Here is a 19,291-nt window from a genome sequence, read left to right as displayed (position 1 = left end):
TGTAGCTGTAGCTCAATGTGCTTTCTTCTTTATACATTGTTAAATATTTCATGAAAATATCATAAATATTACATGACAATTTCAGAGAGATTTCTCATGTGTGTTTCAGGAAATATCCTATGAGCATTGCTATGACATTTCATGAGCATACTTATGCTTGAGGAAAAAATATATCATCAAATCTTCATGAGTCTTTCCAGAATACTATTCAAGTTTCTTATGAAAATGGTAATATTTCAGAGATACTTATGTTAAATACTTATTGACTACTTTCTAAGCAAGTGGGGTTTTTGTGGTTAGGGTTTTTTCCTTTTTTCTTTTTTCTTTTTTTTTCTTTTCTTTTTTCTTTTTTCTTCTTTCTTTTTTTGAATATGCTATCTATTACTGCAAAAAAATAAAGCACCAATGGGTAAACATTTTAACCTCCTCAGGTATTTTTAGATGGTAGTTTAAATACATAAAACTGACAGTGTAAATTCATCACTGTCATAACCATACACACTGTGAGAAGGTGTAAATACATGACTGGAAATCCAACTTGCATCGAGGCATGGAGTTTCCTAGAGAGAATGGAAGAATATCTCCTTTGTGTATTTTCTTTTTCACACCTATTACTAGTTTTGTTATAACTGCATGCCACATAAATCACTGCTGTGTGTATTTCAGGCTTTCTATATGGACACATTATAGCTTGTGGTGTGATGCACCTTAGAAAAATGTACCGCTTGGTTGTGAAGTAATTTTCACACTGTCTGATTTGAGGTGAATATGAGATACAATATGTCGTATTTACCCAGAGTGATAGGCTGCCTGAGTTACCTTTCAGTGGTAGACAGAAAGGAGACAGCTACAACTGTTTTCATGTAAAGCAATCTTCAACACATGTCATTTGTCCTTGGCACTTTTATTATATGTAGAGCTCTGCTGAATCAGCTCTTTATTCTTGCTCTTCTAGGCCAACAGAAACCGCATTCCAGAGGTACTTTACTCATATCCTTTGAAACTCCTAGGAGGAAAAAAAAAAATTGTTTTTGCTTCCCCTAGCTACCTAGTCACAGTGGTTAGAAAACACACTTATCTTTGAGTACACACTTATCTTTGAATACAAGACAAGTTACAATTTCAGACCTGTGGTGATGAAAAAGTAAAAAGTCATTTTGCCCTACACATCTTATTTTGCATCAAAGATGGTAAATATCACTCTAAGTTTTAGTATAACATATTCAGCTCTTCTTCCTTCTAGCATTAGTACAGTGTATAAACAGTAAGATATTTTCCACCTTACTTATATTTTGAAAAAATGCTGCCATAAGCCTTTTATGTACTATTTGAAATTGTTTGAAAAATGCATAGAAGCTCTGTGCACTGCTTTTTTTTGGAAGGGCTTAGAAGTATACACTTGGCTGGTTCATGAGAAATGGTTAGTTGATTGACAGGAGTCACTCCCTGCCAGTCAACCTGAATCACAGCAGGAACTCCCAAGCTAACAAAGAAACTTGACTGACATGGTACATTTGCAAACTGTGGAGCGGTTTTGGAGACCAGGTAAGAAGTCATATATGCATCTCTGCAGAAACTTTTTGTGCTAGAAGAGGTCCCTGATACGAGTTGCCACAAAAACAAAACAAAAAACCCCCCCAAAAAACAAAAACCAAAAAACAAACCAAACACACACACACAAAAACAAAAACAAACAAACAAACAAACAAAAAAAACACAAAAAAAAAAAAAAAAAAAGCAAGCCCATTCAGGCCAGAAATCACAGAATCATAGAATATCCTCAGTTGGAAGGGACTCAACAGGATCATTGAGTTATCTGACCCTGCACAGGACACACCAAGAGTCACAGAACATGCCTGAGAACATTGCCCGAATGCTTCTTGTATTCCGGCAGGTTTTGTGCTGTGATGAGTTCCCTGGAGTGCTGTTCCAGCGTCCAGCCACCCTATGGATGAAAAACCTTTCCTAATATCCAGCCTAAGCCTCCTCTGGCACAGTTTCATGCCATTTCCTTGAGTCCCGCTGATGGTCACAAGAGAGAGAGAAGAAATCAGTGCCTGCCCCTCCTCTTCACCTTGTGAAGAAGCTGCAGTCTTCTATGTGTTACCTACATTTTCTGTTCTCCAGGATGAACAAGTCAAGTGACCTCAACCCCTCCTAGAATGTTTTTCACTTAAGGCTTTCACATTCTTCATTTCTCTCCTTTGGATTCTTTCTAGTAGTTTGATATCTTATATTGTTGTGCCCAAAACTGCACAAAGTACTGGAGCTGAGGCTGCACCAGCTCAGAGTAAAGCAGGACAAGATCCTCCATTGACCACCTGTCAATTCTGTGCTTGATGCACATTTCTCCTTATACTCTGTGTGAATTTTTCTCCTCGCAGTTTATTCCCAGTGTCTCTCGTCTTTACACCATTCACCACTGTGAAGAGCCTAGATCTATTCTCTTGGAACTTTTCTGATAGGTTTTGGGGGAAGTTATTAGGTCACCGTGAAACTTTTGATTTTCTGGACTCAACAAGGCCATTTTTTCAGTCTCCCCTCACAGGGAGCACAATCCAAAGTATTAGAAACTATAGCTGAATATTTAAGTAAGTTAAAAAAAATGTAGAAAAAAAATTGTAACCAAAGCTGACATCTAGATGTGCTTAGGGACCATTTTAAATCCTTGCAATCCTTAAAGTAAAATTAATAGATTTTTCTCAGTTAGTGCCCAGAACCATAGAGGTTTAAAACATTCTCCACCAGTTGCACCTCTGTATCTCAGTATTTCTGTAAATCTATACCTATGCCTTGGTATCTCTTCATCTATTTGCAATTATAAGTTGTGAAATGTTCCCCCAGGAGAGCTGCAATATTACTTGTAACAGGCAAAAATTCCAGATACAATGCTGTGATTAAATGTTATGGTAGGATATTGTATAAACATCTGGGAAATGTGTGTCAGAAATTCTGTAATTTGCTATAATTTCATCCATAGCATCAACTATATGCTGAAAAAAAAATTATTTGGATTGCATTTTCTTTTTACATAACAAATTTAATTATGTTACTATTAAGTTGCTACTTACATGTGGTAAAAGAGAGGGTTTCAAACAATAGTAAGAAGGGGATAGACTATAAAATTATAAAGATAAATAAATGTTCTGGAAGAAGTTAAATCTCACTCCAGGCAGACATCATAAAATTCCCAAAGCTAATGTATTTTGGAAATAATCCCTTTGGTCCTGTTCATGTTTCAAGTATACAATCTGAAGGAAAAAAAAATTGAGCCTGTTCTTGCTTCTGCATAAAAAAATGGCACCCAACCATCATATAGTACTTCAAAAATTTTCTGAATAATGTTTCTGAATGTCTTTAAAATTCATCATAATATTTCACAAAAAGATACCTGATGACCATATTACCATCTTCTGAGCTGCTTCAAACTTTTACCAGACAGTGCACATCAGTAATACAATACCTTCCTTGACAAAACTTGTCTTGGAGTAGGAGAATGAACTAAATTGCTGTGCCTCTATCAGCAAATAAAACAAATCAGAAATTGCTGGTAATGTCAGCTGTCCCAGCATGTCATGTGTTCATATAGCTAAAACATTTTGCCTCACCAAACTGCACATCTGCATCTCAAACCAACAAGTTGGGAGTGCTGTTTGGGCACTGCTCCCTTCCAGAACCTTCCTGTCACCTTCTGCCAGGGTACAGTTTTGACTGCATTGAACTTTTCCCTCAGAGCATGTATAGTCACAGCACAGACCACAATACGCCAGTACACACATAGGTCTCCTACAACTTTTTCTTACTTTTACTTGTTTTCTCTTACTTTTAGGAGAGCCCTAGGCAGGGTTAAGGTGTTCTCTCAATGCTCTCCACAATAAAATTAAAAAAAACAAAAATAAACCAAAAAAACCCCAACAAAACTATTTATCCACAACACAAGACTTCATCCAAAAAACTAATGTCAGTTTTCCTTAACATGGGCAGCAGAAAACATAAATAGACGTTTGTATATCATACTAGATTTTTTTTTTCCCCATTGCTAGAACGTCCAGATATCTCTCCTTTTTTATTAATTGATATGATCCTCATTCCATTGATCATGAACATTTCTTACTCTGATGAGCAAAGAAATCCACTGGAATAAAAAGCCCTCCCCTAGAAGTTTTGGCAGAGACACAAGTAACAGCACTATATTTTGACACTGTAAGGGTGTGGATCAATGCCATTGATGAAAGGAACATGCAAACATATGCTCCAAATCTGACTGTCATATAGTATTGAAATATGAAACTTGTACACATTCCATATAAACCTGAAAAATAAAGAAGTCACACAGAAATCTGCCATTGACTGATGCATGATACAAGTAAGAGATGGCTGGAGGACTGCCAAGCCTGGGCATGGTAGCAAAGCATCTGTGCAAATATTAGACAATCCTAACACCGAAAGTATGTTTGATATTGAAGAGTTCAGGTTGCACATGAGGTTGCACACTATCTTGCTCTAAAAATTGCATGATATGTACACTGATTGTTTAAAAAGGAATTAATTAGGCTCACTGAAAAGTAAACCACACCCAATCAAGGTTATACAAGTATTTGGGAAAGTAGATGGAAATAGAACTCATTCAGATGCCCCTTCTCATTATCACCTATCAGAATAAATCATTAAGCAACATGCAGGAGAGCAAACTACAGTTTGGAGTCACTCCCACTGAAATCATCAAATGTTTTCTGGAGAAAGACGATAATAATACAGAATTATTATAGCTGTGACATGACTGAAGACAATTAGTGGGCTTCTGCTGTCACATGTTAAGAATTTACATTCAAGAGTAATATTTGTTACCTTATTTCATGACATCTGTTTTTTATTGTTGTGAATACCGTGGTAAAAATAGCAGCTTTCAGACTCGTTATTTTCCAAATTGGCACAAAGCCTTGTTAGGGGAGATTTAGGTTGGATATAAGAAAAAGGTTCTTTACCCAGAGGTTGGCTGGGCACTGAAACAGGCTCCCCAAGGAAGTGGTCATGACACTAAGTCTGCCAGAGTTTAAGAAACCTTTGAAAAATGCATTCAGACACATGGTGTGATTCTTGAGCTGGTCATTTGCAGGGCCAGGATTTGGACTTCAATTGCCCTGATGGGTCTTTTCCAGCTCAGGATATTCTACAATTCTGTGATTTAAATTAATATTTTTTTCACTTTCAACCTCTCTGCTTATTACCTTCTTCACCTTTTTTTTTTAAATCCTCACCTTGTCAAGTTCATTTTTCCTATCTCTACATCCAATTTGTGATGTACTTACTATAAAAAATGCTGATAAATACATTTTATGGAGAGTTAAACTTTTAACACGAGTGCATTTCATGATTTATGTTTTAATTGCCTTTTATACTGATATATTCAGGCAACTAGAGGTCCTACATTTCACGACTGCATTATCTTGGCCAACATCTACTTTCCGAAATTGTGCTTTGTATTAATTGTTCAAAGCATCAAGAATGTTCAAGACAATTGGTAAGAGCATAAAAATTCTAGGCAGTATGCAGGGGAGAGAAGGAAGGCAATCACCCAGCTTTTCCTCACAGAGAATATTATGCTGCCAGAATAACTCCACTTTTCCAGTATTGCCAATTCCTGTGAAGCTGAGCACAGCATTAAATTCAGCGCTGGTACATGCTGCATGTTAGCATGGGGGGGGGGAGGTCCATGCACAGAGAGACAACTGCTGAGCCATGATAGATGACTGTTTAAATTTAGAAACTGGGCAGGCATTTAATTACGATTTACAAGGACAGATACTGTGAGTTAAGTATCAGATGATGGCTAGAAGCACTGTAAAACATGTCTGTAACAATTATAATTGCCATATAACTAAGGCTTGCCATCATGTAAAGCACAAAGAATTTTGCAGCTTTGATCACAGATGACAAAGTAGCAAAAGTTCTTGCTGCCCTTAACTAAGGATATTTACAAATTTCTGAAGACCTATAAGAGAATTCACACAGCCTTAGGTAAGCCTTTGACCCAGCACATTGAGAACAAAGTACTAATGCCCTGAGAAACAAATAACATAAGTGCACTGTGATTTATGTGCCAAAAGTTTTTAAATGCCATTTGCTCATGAATGACAGAAACTTTAATCTGAAGCAAGGCTGAACAAAGCTCTTTGCTTCCTGTTTGTTGTATGAGCCTAAGAAAAGGAATTTTTGCATTGCAATCACTAGCTCATCACCTACTGTATCTATTATGGTATTATTCACAATTTTAAAAATCACTTTGATTTTTGCAAAATTTTTGTGAAAATATATTTGGCATTCTAAAATGTATGGACTTATATAAGTAACTGAAGTAGCAGAAGAAATATCACTCCACCTCACATCTACAGCTGAACTGTGAACTGCAGCTTAACTTAATATTGTCAAGTACAGCAGAGTGCATCTGTGTACCAGGGAAACCCAGGTCTTCTAGAAAAAACAGTTTTGAAAATTAAAAGGGGTGTAGTTCTGCACCTTTTAACTCCATGAAAGCTTGGCTCAAATGACAGTGAAGGGTCTGGAAGGGAAGCCAGATGAGGAGCAGCTGAAGTCTCTTGGTCTGTTCAGCCTGGAGGAGAAGGAGACCTCATTTCAACCTTCAACCTCCTCGTTGGGGGAAGGGGAGGGGCAGGCACTGATCTGTTCATTCTTGTGACCAATGACAGGACCTGAGGGAGTGGCCTGAAGCTGAGTCAAGGGAGGTTTAGGTGGGATATTAGGAAAAGATTCTCCACACAGAGGATGGTTGAGTACAGCAACAGGCTTCTCAGAGAGGTGGTCACAGCACCAGCCTGACAGATCTTAAAAGTTGTTTGGACAATGCTCTCAGCACACGGTGTGACTCTTGGGATGGTCCTTTGCAGGGCCAGGAGTTGCACTCTGATCATCCTTATGGATCTCTTCCAACCCAGCACATTCTGTGATTCTATAAATCTATGACTGATAGACATTCTCTGGGATGAGCAAAGCTGGTTGTCTTGATGTACCTTCTTGGTGAAAATTATATGGCTTATAAATTAATTCATTTGCCTTGCAAGGCACAAAAAAAAAAAAAAAAAAAAAACCAACCAAAAAAAAACCAAAAAAAAAACCAAACCCACCCAATAATTGTTGTGCAAATATTTTGTGTGAATTTTTGATGGCCATCTATAACAATGAGGTGAAAAATTAGAAGCACTCTGATGCACCAATTTTTTTTAATTTACTTTTTTTTTCTAATTGGACTGAGTCTGTACCCATTTCAGTCCAGTTTCTCCTACCTCACATTCATTAATCATTTCCAACGTGTCAGCATAGCACCATGATAGCCCACAGACTCCTTGGGAACAGGCAATTATGTTTATCCAGGCTGGAAAAAATGCAGCAGATAAATTGGAATAAGGCAGATAAGTTACACGGTATCATATATTTCTTGCCTAATATAATGTCATAAATTCACTCAGAGGTATTGAGTATAATGCTTTCATGCACACAGACACAGAAAAAAACCCCCACATTTCTAGCCATATTGTTTATATTACTATAGCCTTGAGTAAATAGCTGATTTCCTCCAGCAAATTATCTATAGTGGAAAGTTTCTTGTTCTGCCTGAGTTCTACTGCCCTGAAAAGTCATCTCAACAAATGGCAGAGCTTGATCACTACACGGTGCAGCACCACAGCTCCCTTCTAGAATTATATTGAATTTTTTGTCATCATATGGACTTTGTGACATATTAGCCAGAGATCATGTTGTTGATAAATTGGGGTTATGCCTTATTGACCTGCATTTTGGACTAGTGCCAAGCCCATGCAGCGACCTGTGACACATGCGCTCCTCTGTAACTTAGTTTACAGAAATGAGAAGATGAAGAGTTCTTGTTCTGTTGTTACTGACTTATATGCAATTGCCAAGACATGAAAGACCTGCTGGCAGAATCTCCTTGTTGCATACCTTTTGCCATAGCATTTTAACTATTTAACTTAAGATAGGAACTGCAGTACCTGCTTTTCAACACTAAAATATATACTGAAGATTAAGGATTTGGTCTAATTTACTTACAAATATCAATATTTTAAAAATAAAATGAAACATTTACCACATTTTTATTCTTGATATTTTCCAATGAAAGATAAAGTGGGTTTGCTGGTTTGAAATTTTTAAATCTGTTTATTGCTCTTCCTGTTCCCAGTGTTTATTACAGAACTAGAATTAAAAATATTTCCAGATTGTTTCCTAATTAATTCTGCTGCCTGATGCTGTTCATCAATTGAATGACTTTGTACTTCTGAAACCCAAATATCTGCTTACCTCTCAGTAATGAACAATGAAAAATATAAGTGAAATTCTTGTAATGCTAAAAAGTAAGAAGAACATTGTGGAACATGTTTTCAAAATCTAACATTTGGTTTTCATACTGTAATCAAATTGATTTCACTTCCTAGAAAAATATTTGTCAGATTTAAAAATGCCAATTACAATTAAAAAAAAATAGCTCGTTTTATCTCCACATCATCACTGGTTTTGTGCAAAAATACTGAGCAGTCTGAAGTCTGTTACTATTCTCCAATCTTGTGTCAGTTCAGAGAATGCTGGTGTGCCTTTCTTACAGGATACAAAGTTTCCAGCAATGACACCAGCTGATTCAATAGTCCTGAATATTTTCTGATAAGATCATTCACAATAACTCGGAGCACTGTGTGCCTGATACTAAAGCAAGTTTAATTTTAAAAAACCCTCGAAAAATCTGCCATTAAACCAAGAAATCATACCATGTTTTCTATTTAATCAAAGCTTTCTGAAATAACTCTAAGAGTTTGAAAGTATTTCAAAGTATTTTTCACCTCATGACTTTGTGACTTCCTGCAGTGAGCAAATTTGGCACAAACAGCAAGACACCATGAATCCAGATGATTATGTTTTCTGCTGCTATATAAGTTTTATTGGATATTATGCAGTTTAGTAATTTTCAAGGAATAGTTATTTTGAAAAGTTGGAAAGAATAAGTACAAGCTCATAAACTGTGAAGATCATATATATTTTGAAATAAATCACCTTAATTTGGCACTGATTTCAAAACTGTCAAATAAATCCTTGGAACTTGATAATAACAAAATAGCAGAAACATGACAACTTACAGTATGAATGAGCCTTTTAAACAGCAATAAATGCTTCAATCAAAAATAGTTTTCACAATAGTGAAATTTGACATGCTTTCTGAACTGTCATGATAGATTGAATTTCAGCAGTTATTCTTTCATTGAAAGGAAATAATTGAGTCAATATTAGTTTGGTCCAACCAGACACCCATTTAATGCAAATTAGCTAAGAGACAGTTAAGCCAGTCAGTACCATCTCTAGAGACAGACACTGGGATTTTGCTGCTGAAAAAGAAGAGGCCAAGGCTAACAGGCACTGATTTCCTTTACATCATTTAGAACTTAACCCTTTCTAAAGCTCTTTGCTCTTGGAGAAGGCTTTTTGGAGCAATGCAGAGACTGCAATAAGAATTAGGCAGCAGTGAATGATGGGTAAGCTGTGAGCATGACTTAAAGGTCCCTGAAGAACAGGGTAATAATGAGCATTTAATTTAAAGAGAAACAGGCATGTGTCACAGATCAGTAAACAGAAGCTTGTAACTGTTAGCCAGTGGTATACTCATGTCCATGGATTCATTTAAAGAGAAGAAGATATCACTGAAAATAAAGGATTAATTTTTGAGCAAGACTCATTTTAAAATAAACCAGTTTAGTATGCTCACATTTTAGGCTATTTAAATTAGATTTTGACAATTCTCTCATTCATAAAAAAGCTACATTACACCCTGACTCTGTATGCACCTTTCTTGGTTTCAGATGTTGAGCTGTTTGGCCATGTTTTGTCCATGCATTGAGTAAATGAATTCTTTGCATTTTGCCCAGCTGCTCTGTGAGGATGAGGAATGTCTAATCAAATCCAACAAATGTCATTTGGACACCATGACTGTAGTACTTATCCAAATTTCTGCCTCCAGTTGGCACTCATTACAATTTAAATGTCTTTCAGCACCTGGACTGTTAATTTACACGATCAAGAGCAAGATTAAGAAACATACCTTCTGGATACCTGGAGTGGGATTTATCCTACCTATCAAAAAGACATCTCTGTCTAAATATCGGCATTCTCTTTCCAGGCAATGAAGAGAAACAATTACTCTTAGGGTATGGTTCATCTAACTTAAAGCATCTCTATTATCATAAGATTCTGTATCATCTAGAATTTTTGCTTGTAGTCCTTGTATTACTTAATGTATTGAAAGATTTATGCATGTACTAGGAGCTCCCATCTTGGATAAGCTGACCACCACAGGAATTGTCTTACGAACATGCAAATTTGAGGTTCAGACACCTCCTGAAGAGACTAATCCGCTGTGTGCACTCACATCTACCAAAACACCAGTCACTGAATTTAGCAAAAAGTATGTCCATTTGTTCAAATTTCATTCTAAAGTGTGAAGAAAGCAATGCCAGTTCATAACTTTTATGAGACACATGTGAATGCAGCTGAGAATTAGATTCTGTTAGCTTTATCCATAAAGGCTACAATACAATTACTTACCCAAGCCACCAAAAAGTTTAAAATAAAGATCAAGGCCCAATTCTGTCAATGCCTTCAACTGAAATGCAGCCATTGAGACCAGCCAACAACAAAAAGTTTCTAATACCAGATACAGACTTAAGAAAGGCCATGTTTACATACTTTTGTCATGCTCCATGACAGCAAACTTTTGATCTCCACTTTTAAAGGTCATCGGTAGAGCTACAGCATAAAACATGCAAAGGCTGAGGCAGTGAAGATCTCCAATTCTCATACATCCCAGACAAATATATTACTGTTTTCTTTTTAAGTTCGAGTATTTTCAAATGAAAATTTCTAAGAAGGAGATTTAATTTATTATGGTCAAAAGGATGACAAATACTTATAATACAATAGATATGAGGTTAACCCTAATTATCAGATGGGTATTTATATCAGCATTGCAGAAAAGACCTTAATTTTCAAAGAACATGGGGATTGCAGACATGTACATTCTGCCATCTTTTAGGTTGTCTAGTCAGAGCCATGTCACCTCTTCCCTTGTGTTCAGGGCTTGGCAAAAATTACTCCTGTTCTACATCAGATTTATATTATCCACTTCCAGAGCACAAGGGCTGAGAGACCTGTGGAGGAAGTCGTCATTTTCTTCCACAGTTCTCAAATTGTCTCCAGCCATTGCCAGTTGAACATGAAGCAGGTTCTCTGTGGGTTTGCAGAATGAAAAAAATGGCTGCTATGTGGCAGGATTTGGGCAAGGAAACCAGCTGTCTAAAGCAGTTACTAATTCTATACCTTTCCCTCTCACATGACGATTATACAGTCTTGGAAATAATGCAATGTTTGGAGTAGGGCTAAATTTACTGCTAAACCAATCCTCTTTGAACCCTCTGTCTGGATGCATGCCAGACTATGAATTGTTATTACAAAATACAGTGAGGTAAAAAAAGAATAATATCTCTTAGCAGCTCTGGTTGATGACCAGGCCAAAGAAATGGGAAGGGCTGAGAAATATATAGCAAAAGTCTTCTTTCTCTGTAGTGTTCTGCAGTCTCCTTGTATCAGTGTTCCTAAAACACAAAAGCTCTTTAATTTCAGAAATATGAACGTTCATGAATTAGTCTTTGCATGGAACATGTAAATTCCAAGCCAAACAGTTTGTTTTGCTCATTGTTCTTGTTAAAACAGACTCTTAACAGGATTCCAGAGGCTAATAAATACATTAACATGCAAGGATTTGAAGCTAATGGTAAATAAAACCTTGACAAAATGAGCTTAGGAAGTAAGAGCATTAAAAATCAATGGTTCCTTCAAAAGAGACTAATGGAACCACTTAAATTACTCTGCCATTACAATGTTTCTAATCTTAACCGATAAAGGACTGAATAAGCAAATTAGATTATTAACACAGAAGCCAGCACATCCCTGTAACTATAATAAGATTTTTTTTCTGTAGATACAGTGGGAGAGAATATAATCACTTAGACATAGAAGAATACAGTTGAATGGCTTTTTAAAAACTTCATAATGAATCCTAAAATCATCATTTGTGTTCGCACAAGGACAAAGGGAACTAAATATTAGATCTTGTTGATGTGAAAATAATGCAGATTTTGGATTTTCTGAGCACCATACTTAGTTTTAAAAAGACAAAATTATATCCGAAAGCAAAATTACGAAAATATTGAATGCTGTGTTTCTATCTTTGCCAGTATCCTTTTCTCAGCTTCTTCTCTTTATAATGTGTTAGAGCATAAATACTTACTCTCTATTTAAAAAAAAAAAAATCAACATGATTCTAGTCTTTTGGTGTGTAATTAATTGTAAATCTTGGGCAGAAAAGACAAGATTTCAAAGATATGGTAATATGGTCCACTGATATAACTCACTCAACTCAAGGTCTGCAACTACGAGTAGATCCTTCTTTTCCATGCATGTCTAGAGATGCATTGAAGCCCTAACTTCACTGTTGTTCATCAATAATGATGATTTCCACATTTAAGCCTTATTTATTAAAGACTGGGATATTTCTCAAAGTTAATCTAACTCAACAATCTGTCAAGTCTTTACAGTATTCCTATTGTATTCCTCACTGTCTACGCTGAACTTTTATTTTGATTTTCCAAGATAAAGTAATCTCCTGTGCTGCAAAACAGAAGCAGAATTGCTGAAGTGAATAACGTGCCTTAATCTATGCAATGCCTTCCTTTCTTTCCACATGCATTTTTTAGCAGGAGTGACAAAGAACAAACTGTCTGAAAACAAAAAAAACCCACTGATTTCCGGGGAGAAAAAAAAGAAGCAGCACAGTGCAAAGTACATGCATTATTTCTTTTCTCCCAGACTCTATCCTATCTACTGCTGATTAGTAAAAATATAACTCTAGCACCTATGAAAGTCACAAGGCTACTGTTGCTTCAGCAAGTGGCTGAAAAGTAGGTACTAAATAATTAACTGCCACCTTGATAAATGTGGAGGGGGGTGGAGGCCCAGAACTCTCTTGTTGGTCAACAAGCAAATTGTCGTAAATACCTTGCAATCAGTCAAGTAGTTAAGTACTCTATGAAAGGGAAGGATTGCTACCTAGGAAAGGTCTTGGAGGTGTAGGAGGTTGTAGCAGCCTAGAAGGTAAGGCGACTATTTTGCATGCCTCAAACACATATCATTGCAGAGCCAGAATCCGCTGTAAGAAAGAGCAATATGTGGCTGGAGAAGGGGGCCATACAGAGGGCAGCACTTTCCTGGGACAGACAACCTTGTTCTTTTCCTGGACATAAGCATAACACAGTACAGTACAAACACAGAAATGAGGTCAAGAAGTGGGCATGGACTACAGGGGATGATCAAGACCACCAAACATCCACAAAGCCCTCTGAACCATTTTTATAAAGGTCTAAAAGAACAGACTATGCACAATTACTCATTTGCATAGGAAGTCAGAAGCTATCTCCAGGGCGTGGAAAAGTTACCTATAAAAAGGTACCCAGGTGGCACCCACAAGACCCTTAACATCTCAGCTGGAATGATACTGGAGTCAAGATTGTTGATCTCTTTTTCAATCTTCCTTTCTTTCTCTCTCTCCCTCTTTAACCCATCTCCCTCTCTCTCTTCCTTTTCACCCTACCCTTCTGTTCAAAATCCACTGCCTCCTTCTCATATGGAGAGATCAGGGACAAACACACTAATTTCCATGTCAAGTGTGCAATTTACTAATAAAACTTTGGAAGCTTTTGTGGACCCTATGACTTTTATCATTCCTTTCCATCATGAGCATCTATAAATCTTGTGTGCTCCCTTCCCCTTAAGGGTGGGATTCCACACAGGTGCAAAACAATGAAACATTTGAGAGAGACTGAAAACTAACACGGGAATGTCTTTGGGCAGCATTTGTGCCACTTGGTCAAGTATATCAAACCAAAGTCCTAAAGAGAATCCGTTAAAACTTTGTTAAGTAATAATATGCAACTTGCTTTCTATTCTTGTCTCAGATCACTGAGTTTGTTCATTTTAGGATTAACACAATGTGAGTCAAAATGTTCTACCGCCTAGTAGCAATCCAGGGTTCCTCACAGATTCCTTTTCTATGTTAGATTCAGAGACTTGGGATGCAATAGAAGACTGTCCAGACTGCAAGGAATCCTAACTTGGGCATCTGTCTGTGCCTTATGAAAAACAGAGAGCATTTTACAAATCTGATGTGGCATCATTAAACTGTAAAAGCAGGAGAAGCCAGCTCTCCAGACTGCTCTTTGTTGTATAACTACTGACAACCCAGGAAAAAATATATTTGCAATTGTGTGTACTCGGAACCATGATGTTGAGAACAAAAGAAAAGTGAAAAGGAAAATATCTTATCTGTTTAGCATTGACTTGTGAATACTTTTTTGTACAGAACAGCAGACTGAAAAACCACCTTTCTCAGCTGTCATTAAATGTAAAAGCTACAACTCTTAACTATCAAGTGCAAAACTTTGTTATACGTGAACCGATTGTAATAACCATGAAAAATAAACATTCTGGCCTCTCAAGAGCATTATCGTGCACAACTTTCAAACCATATTTATGCACAACAAAGGGTATGTGAGACATCCACACTGAAAAGACAGAATACAAAAATACAATTTTTAGTAAAACTGAAACATATTATAATCCCTGCATCTGGATTTTATATAAGCAATTTAAGGAAACCAATTCTCATATAGTGTGCTTAAAGAAATAAATCTGCATTTAGGCATGATGATTTAGGTACTTAAATATACCTTAGGCTCATTAGTTTCATTGCTGAGGGCTAGCTTATAGCAAACAAAAACAAATCATGATACTTAGATCAGAAGCACCAGAGGGTTATTCCTACTTTAAAAGTGATGGTGATAAAGTGCAGTGGAAGAATATGAAGGAATGTAATGCAGCTTTCTTTAAAAATGCACACCATTTCATCATATTTCATAATATAACATATGTCCAGCTATTGTTACTGAAAATCATTTTTCCATTTGCCTTGTCTGTTTTGATTTGAGAGTGTTCTTCTGCAATTTTGTAGGTTATTCTGGTGGAAAATTTATTTAGGAAGAAAATTTAAAAAGATTCAGGAGAATTCAGCTAAAGCCTAAGTTATCTTTGTAGCACATGCACTATTCTTTTTTCACATGCCTCAGAAAAGAATGCATAGAATTATATTTTTTTTTCTAAAGAAGCAAAGAAAAAATAAATGGCAAGGGTGCAGTATAGGAATGGATACAAGAATATCAGATGTATAAGTCCATATGGAGGAAAGTAGTTTAAATATAAATATTTGAAACAAAGAAAGTCTACGAGATAGATAGCTGCCTGGATACCTATAATTATCTGAACAAAAACAGCTGAAAATAGATGTTAAAGATTAAAAATATTAATAATAACTTTAACTTTCTATAAGAAAGTTATGAGACAAAGAAGTTATAAGTTTTAGATTAATCTTAATAAAATCAATGGTGACATCCTTTGCCATGATTCGATGGTTTTTTTGTCCCAAAGGAGACTGTGGAACACCTGGTGTGAAATCTTATAAATGCAAATTTTAAGATAGCTTTAGATTTCATTATCTGATAGCAGATCATATCTTATCTTTCTACCAGTAAACCTAGTCCTTTATTTTACATGCAGATTTCAGTAATGGAAGCTGAGCCTCACATACTGAACTCGGGATATAGCTCCAGAGGAACACATTGTCCTTGGGACAAGAACTCAGGATCTATCCGTAACAATGTTAGGATCCTGGGGTCAGTCATAGACTTCATCATCCCCGCCTGCCACCTCCAGTGCTCTGGCCATCCCGCCCATGGCCCAGGACCGCATTTTGGTTCCTTCCAGAGCTGTAAGTCTGTGCTCCAGAAGCCCGACAGCAGCTCAGCTCTCCAGCACTGTCTCTGGCCCTGATCTATACCACAGCTTTGTCTCTTAACCACCTTCCTTTTAACTTCAAACTGGAGCCCCTGGATGCATTCTAGACCTCTGCACTACTGGTCATCCCAGTGGCTGTCAAAGCACCCTTCTGTCACCACCTATGCTCTGCCAACCACACTCAGTCCCTGAAAGATGGCACCCCTTCCGTGGAGCACTTCTCTTATGAGGAAAGACTGGAAGAGCTGGGCCTCTTCAGCCTCCAGAAGAGATGACTCAGAGGGCACCTCATCAATGTCTACAGCCTGAAGGGAGGTGTCAAAAGGATGGCTCTTCTCAATGATGCCCGGAAGTAGGACAAGGGCAATGGGTAGAAACTGGTGCGTAGGAAGTTCCACCGGAATACAAGAACTTCTTTACTCTTCAATGGCTGAGGACTGTAACAGATTGTCCAAAGAGGTTGTGGAATCTTCCTCACTGGAGAGATTCAAGAACCATGTGGACACAATCCTGTGGCATGTGCTCTAGGATAATCCTGCCTGAGCAGAGAGGTTGGACCAGACGTAGTCCATTGCAACCTGGCCCACTCTGTGATTCTGTGATTCTGCGATTCTGCAAACGAAACATGGGAGGCTTGTCCTGGCTAAAATAAGCAAATATTTAATGTTTTACCTTTATGTGAGAGGAATATGAGAAAAAGAGTGCAAAATACAGTTTTGCAAACAAAAGCATTCAAAGATAAGAAACAATTTTGTCTTGTAATGGGTTTCCTATAATGACATAGCCATATCCAGGAAGAGTTCAAATACTGCACTTTGTATCTTTCTTGATTTAATTCCAGCCAGCAACTAAGCACCACAGCCACTCTGCAGTGTGATGACAGTTTAATAATTGAAATAGAGTAAAATATTTTAGTAATAACCATAACCACAACAACAACAACAATAATAATAACAATACTACTAATAATAACAATAATAATAGTAATGGACTGACTGATGCCGTGCCTATCCCCCGGTAGCGAGCAGCATCCTCAAAACTAACTGTGCCCATTTTGTGTAATGAGCATGGCATTCTATAATACTGAATATCCCCTTGATGAGTTTGGATCAGCTATCCTGGCTTGCTTACTCCAAGCTTCTTGTGCATCTGCTCACTGGCAGAGCATGGGAAACTAAAAATTCCTTGATTCAGAGAAAGTACTACTTAGCAATAAACAAAACATCAGCATGTTATCAAAAATATCCTCATACTTAATCCAAAACACAGCACTGCATCAGCTACTAGGAATAAAATTAACTCCCTCCCAGCTGAAATCAGGACACTGTCTCACAGATATGAATACATGCCAGAGACCTAGACAATATGTTTTGCATAAATGCAAAAATATTTTTACAAAAGATACTGAACCACTGATCTTTGTATGAAATTATTATATGATTTTTATCAATTTTATGACACCTTTATTTACCATGACAGAAGCCTTGTTGTTGAATCCTTGATAGAAAAATAATATAAATAAAAATAATATAAAGAAGTAGCCAATATATCTAATTTAATCCAAGACCACAGGTCATTGGCTGCAAAAAAAAAACAAACTGTGAAAATGAATACACAAACACAAACACACACACACACACACACATATATAAGCCTGTCAGAGGGCCAGAGTAGTGAGTATACATAGACATACATATACATATATATATATATATATATATATATATATATATATATATATATATATATATATATATATATACATATATATATATATGTATGCAGGTAGTCTGCCTTTTCTGCAACTGTCTAGTACCAAAAAAAAAGACAATTACTCAGGTACACTGACAATAAATAGCAAACAAGCCAAGACTCCAAGGTACAAGTCTCATAAAAAAGATTTGCCTTCATTAAAATGATATAAAGCATGGTAGTTCAGGCACAAGATTTCTGTGAGCTGAGAATTTCTTTAAATTATCAGAAGAAAAAATTATAATATATGAAAGAAAAGAAAATATTTGTAAACTGGTATGAAATTAAAAAACAAAGAAGTCTAAGTAAAAAGTTCTAGGAAAACTCATTGAAAATTTCCATTTTTTGTGTCAAAAATAGGTATGAAAAACATGTATCATGTGAGACACTAACCAAAATGAAATAAATAATTCCAAAAAAAAACACTCAGTGTTGGCAAAATAAGAACAAAAAGTTTAAATTGTTTGTTCAACCTCTTCCTCTCTTGAAATGGACACGTTCCAAATGAAAGATCCATTTCCAACAAAGGTCTGATTTCCAGTAAAAAAGAGCGCTTCATTAAATATTTTAAATCATTTTTTCATTATACTATTCCAATACTGCCTGGCACCTACTCAAAGGTGGAAGCATTACTTTTGTCTGTGAGAATAGCATATGGTCATCCAATCTCTCCTGCAAGACCTCTTTGGGAGGAACCTGGGCATGTTGATGGACAGCTGCTGAACATGAGCCAGTTGCATGCCCAGGTGGCCAAGAAGGTCAGTGGCATCCAGGCCTGTATCAGAAATAATGTGGCCAGCAGGAGTAAGACACTGACAGTGATGAGGCACAGAATAAGCTGGACAGAGAAGTTGTGGATGCCCCATCATTGGAAGTGTTCAAGGTCAGGTTGGATGGGGTTCTGGACAACCTGGCCTAGTTGAAGAAGTTCCTACTCATGGTAGGGGGGGTTAAACTAGGTAGCTTTTAATGGTCCCTTCCAAACAAAACCATCCTATCACTATCCTATCTAACTATTAGATTTAAAACTCTTAATCAAAAAAAATGTGTAAGACTTGATGTGCGTACATAGGGACAGAGCAATCAATGTGCCTGTTATGACTTTGCTGCAATAAAAATGTTAAAGCTACAGGGGCAATAGTGATCCCATATATTTGTTGTTCTCGGTCATCTAGGGATTCAATGTAATACTTCTGACAATTATATAGCAACAGGTCTAAAGATGCATTGAAAATGACATAAATACAGTCTCATCAGATGTCACCAGAGAATTAAATGCAGCCCCTCTGATAAAAAAGTATTACATCTTATTTTCTTATTAATCTTACAAAAAAGAATCTTCCATACATTCAGCCCAAATGGCTGCATAATGTGAAGTTAGCAATACTATATAAACTTAAGAGGAATCAGTCTTGCATATCTATTTATAAATGAAACTTCTGTGAGAACTTGCTTGCTTTTACCTTGTGACTTCTATCTTTTTCCCCAGTGATCTGAGTGCTTTCCAAAATCTGCCATTGAACTTCATTAAAATAAAGCCCACAGTGCACAGCCTAGCTCTCATCTT

The 19,291-nt window shown here is 36.7% G+C and overlaps 1 long non-coding RNA gene across 1 annotated transcript in view; it reads right to left on the bottom strand.

The window, feature by feature from the left end:
- Positions 1 to 891: 891 nt before the first annotated feature.
- Positions 892 to 19,291, bottom strand: part of LOC119704419 — a 40,538-nt gene continuing 22,138 nt past the window's right edge. Inside the window, exons 2-3 of the long non-coding RNA XR_005257968.1 lie at positions 7,302 to 7,390; positions 892 to 1,006 (exon numbers count right to left, since the gene is read on the bottom strand). This is a non-coding gene — a long non-coding RNA (uncharacterized LOC119704419). The remainder of the gene's footprint in view (positions 1,007 to 7,301; positions 7,391 to 19,291) is intronic.

Source organism: Motacilla alba, chromosome 1 (assembly GCF_015832195.1).
Source record: "Motacilla alba alba isolate MOTALB_02 chromosome 1, Motacilla_alba_V1.0_pri, whole genome shotgun sequence".
In the NCBI taxonomy this organism is placed as follows: Eukaryota; Metazoa; Chordata; class Aves; order Passeriformes; family Motacillidae; genus Motacilla; species Motacilla alba.
Note: the sequence above shows the minus strand (reverse complement) of the source record. Positions and strands in the feature narration are given on the sequence as shown.